Source organism: Centroberyx affinis, unplaced genomic scaffold, assembly GCF_046629955.1.
Source record: "Centroberyx affinis isolate AG114_WGS23_722 - 3 ecotype Tasmania unplaced genomic scaffold, CSIRO-AGI_Caff_v1 ptg001541l_1, whole genome shotgun sequence".
Lineage (NCBI taxonomy): Eukaryota > Metazoa > Chordata > Actinopteri > Beryciformes > Berycidae > Centroberyx > Centroberyx affinis.
In genome coordinates this window covers 196005-200736 of record NW_027279997.1, presented here as the reverse complement: position 1 = coordinate 200736, position 4732 = coordinate 196005, and positions in this window count along the sequence as shown.

Sequence of the window (4732 nt, the reverse complement as noted above, 5' to 3'; positions counted from 1 at the left end):
AATAGCAACATGTTTTCTGAAATATTACCAAAATCTATATAAAGGAACCGATAGGAATGATAAGGGACTGAAGTTATATTTGAATTCTTTAGATTTAACCAAAGTGTCAGAGGACCAAAAGACTGTCAACTAATTTGACATTCATTTATATTTGAAACGTGCAAAGCATTTGGATTTCATGAAAAGTTTATTGCATGGTTAAAAATTATGTATCAACATCCAAATACAAGAATTAGAGTAAACAGGACACTTTCTGAAGTATTTAAACTAACAGGAGGCACAAGGGGAACCTTTGTCAGATATTTGTGATATGTATTGACTAGGGTTTGGTGTTATTGCATTGCATATGTCTTCTTCGACTTTGTGTTTCAAGGGAGGAGTGCTTGACAGATAAGGCGGAGCTGTCTGCCTTATCTGATATAACTTACGGATGGAGAATTGAGCCTGATGCCACACCCACACAGCAGTATGTACTTTGGGACAGACACATTTTATTAAGCACACATTCATTCATACAATGTGAGATTTCTGTCAACGGCCTAAACTTGTATTGTAAGAATGGTAAAAATGTTAAAAAAAAAAGCAATTTCACCAAGCAGATGCAGTTTTGCCTGATCTCTACATTGTGGTTTGATTATGAAATTCGATGGGTGTCTCGACTTTTGAGTGCTTTTTCCATTAGGCTTCACTAATGGGCCTTGCACTGCAGTGTGGTATTATGATAAATGTGCTGTGCATGCCCAGTGGTTGCGGCATCACGATAACCCCAGTCTCTCTTCCAGCTCGCTGGATTCACTCTGCTCCGTTTCCATGGTAGAGAAATCAATATGTTACGACGCCCTGTTGCTAACTGACCTAAATTTCATAGTCGTATTATTTTATCAAAGAATTTCATAGCTGCCCACATTATGACAAATAACTGGACTTGATTGACCCATGCAATTTGACTGACCAATGAATCTCATGCCCCTCATGCCCTGTATTACTTTACTGTATTACAACAAGGCATGAGGGGCATATTACCTGGGGTGCTGAACCACCAAGGGCCCCACAAGCCCCGGGTTCCATGTATTTAAATTTGTAATTTAATTGTAAATTTGCACCCAGACACACATTTGCATACTATGTCGGATTTCTTCAAAAGTTTTACATTGAGCAATTTTTGGTATGGTTTGCCTAACCTATCTGATGGGGTGGGCATTTGACTGGGTGGGTACTTCACTAGAAGATGCACAATATACAGTATACAGTATAGTGCAGGGTTACATGGTGACTGCTGGCTGTGTGTGAGGGTCATAGTTCATGATTGCCTTGCCCCGGTACCTCTAGTTTGATAATCCAGACATAATCTTTAATAATCTTTAACTTTGCATTTTCTACTGGGGTTTTACTTGAGAGATTGATGCACTCCTCTCATGCACTGCCTGCACCTACATTGCTAGAAAGGTTGAATCACTGCAACACAGCCACATGGCCAGTTTGGGACAACACACGTGTGTTACTTTTCAGCTGAAGATATGTTACTAACAACAAATCATGTGTCAGTATGGGCTGTGACTAACAAATGGTGCACAATGTACTGTACAGTACAGGGTCAAATACTGACTGCTGGCAGTGTGGTGGTGATGCCCCTATAGTGGAATAATCTGGGCATGATTATAATATTTATTAGGTATTCCCAGCGTATCTTTTTTTTCAGAGGCGGTCGCTGTACTAGGCGGTCGCGCTGTGAATACCTTCAAAGGCTGCTTGCAGCTTTAATTATGTTTGTGTTTTCTATTATTCTTTCACTTGAGGGATCTATGCCATCCCCTTATGCACTGCCTGCATCTTGACCACTACAGCAACTAATCGTTATTCCTATCTGATGAGGGTGGGCACCTGACTGGGATTATGATGGGGCAGATGCACAGTAGTACCATACAGCACAGGGTCAAAGGTGACTACTGGCAGTGAGTGGGTTTGGATAGCCAAATGCTGATATTCAATTTACTATCAAGTTACGATAACGTGTCACTAAAAAGTCTACTGAGGTTCAGGTGATACTCACAATAGTGTGAAAATTAGTCTATAGATATTCAGTGTCAGGGTTAGGGTTAATGTTAGGGGTGAGGGTTACATAGAAGTAAAGATACAGGGAATTGGCAAGTCACACTTTGTTGAACATCTACTTTCTGCCACCTAATAGTTCAACATTGTCTATCCAAATAAAGTGTTACCCATGCTTACCTTGCCCTGGGGCCTCTAATGGGACAATCCAGGCATGATTATAATCTTTACCTTTGCATTTTCCTATATTCCTTTACTTGAGAGCTCTGCAAGCTCTCTGCCTGCAGCTATAATGCTCTCCTCAGGACCACCAGGGCGACTAATCGAACAGTGATGCAGCTTTTCACCGCAGCACCAGACCTTGCTACTGGACAAAACATCATTAATTGCTCTCAAGCGGTAGCCTACAGCACAGCAGGTCAGCGGGGCTGAGTGAGTCTCCCGGTTGAGACACGCAAAGACGCCTGCGGTTCCCCTTTTTGCCCGCAATAACGATGTCGAACGGGACGAGTATTTCACAGCTCCTGGGTGTCAGTGAACAAATGCATGAATAATTGCCGACGTTTGGATCCGAGGTGTCGCCGGAGAGGGATGGGGGTGGATAAGAGGGAGATGTGAAGAGCAGCCACGCCGAGGGAAACATCACAGATGACTGCGGATTCTGCACGGCGGCTCGTCTGTCCGTCCAACCTCCAGCCCTGCCTCCTGTGAAAGGAGTGGCTATTTAAACATTACACACACGCCGGCACACACATGCGATACGCTGTCACACACACAGGGTTTCGGCGAGTTTATTTGTTTTGCTTGGCGATAAACTGCAGCAGGATAGTGACGGAGCACCGGCACCTGCATTCATGGCTATTTGACAGGCTTGACGGGAGAGCCAATACGCACTGATCCAGCATAGCCGTTAAGGTAAGACAATGCATGCTTTCACAGCTTTGGTCTGGTCCGGTATCACTGCATTATTGTAGGCTACTGCGTGTGGGTTTAGGTGAACACTTCAGTGTAGGTTACAGTCGGACTAGGACAGTCTGGTGGGACGGTTATTATCATCCCAAACTTGCCTTACTGGATCATCCTATCACAGTATCCAGTGGAATCTGTTTGCTGCAAGTAAATTAGACCAGTGGTCCCTAAAGTGGGGTCCAGTGGTCCTTGAGGGGAACCCCAGCAAAATGAGGCATAGTTTAATTTCACTGTGTTTTAATTCACTTGAAATGATCCCAATTTGAGAATGTATAAACCTATTCTAGTCAGTTATACAGTTAAATACTATCAACAAGGCAAACATCCTCCCATAGCCTATGGGACTCTGGGACTACTGTTTTTGCGGTAATTGACATTAAAAGGTTTGTGAGCCTTAACTGTTACTGTAATCCAACAACAATTAGTCCATAGCAATACACATGCTGTAACACTGACTTATGTGTGGTATTATTGTGTGGTATTATTACCCAGTCTAACCTGCAGGCAGGCTGACTGGACATTTCAGTCCAGAGTTCAAATTCTCTGAACCCTTACAAAAAAGGATGATATCAGTATCACAGCAAAACTTTAAAATATTCTGCAGCTTCTATAGGTAAAATATATCCCTCAGAAAATCCTATAATAATATCAAAGGAGTTAAAATATACCATAAAGTATGATAATGTCATTATAAACTCACTATGAAGTACCACAGACACACTTTAAGTCCCTATAGGAATATTATAGTGATTTTTCAATACTGTACATTGCCTATATTTGCCAATGTTTACCTTTGCAAGTCAAGTCCAAACTCTTAATGAAGTGCCAAAGGTATGGTGTAAACCTTTGCTCCAGAAACACCATTGAGTATGTTGTCATGGAAACAGATGACTTAATCAAAGAAAGTCCTTAGTTTCCATCAACCTATCGACCAAACTTGGTTAATGTAACATTGCTGTAGCCTGTTGTGTGATGATGTTAAAACCCTGATGCTGGACACCAAAATCATATGCATGTATGATAACTTAATAATGGAGTGCGCTGTGAACTCAGGTCAGCTGTAGTGACACCCAGGCAACATTAAGTCAGAGCAACGATGTCATCTACTGTATCTACTGTATCATCTACTGTAACAGCCCTGGACTGGTCCTTGAAACCAGGGTTATCTGTAACGGGTGTGTCACTGTCATAACATTTGCAACTCAAATATATCTTTACTCAAACTATTTCCAAATTCAACTTTTTCTTACACCTTAACACCTGCATTTTCCACCTCTTATTACCTAGAGTTAACTTTGTTGTAGTTTTGTTAAAGCATGTTTAAAAAATTCTCCATTCCGACAGAACCTTAGCCTGAGTGACTCGTGTCATGAAGTGACAGTGAGCGACAGGAGACGTCATGCCCATCTCCTCAGTCAGCCTCAGGAAACACCTCTTCAGTTTTATGTTTATGTTATATGCTTATGAGTGCTGGTGGCTCTTTTGACTACACTTAGGCCTTGTTTGAGGTCAGGTTCATCTCTCAGTACAGGTTGTACCTGTTATGCTAACAGGGATAGTTACCATCACCGATGTGTGTGGATATGACCCAGGGCTGTAGTGCTTGAGTCTGGTCTCAAGTCTACTTTTCTGACATTTTGGACTTGGTCTTGGCCACTATTGGATGTTGACTTTTTCTTGCCGAACTAAAAATATACAAAACTGGTAATTTCAT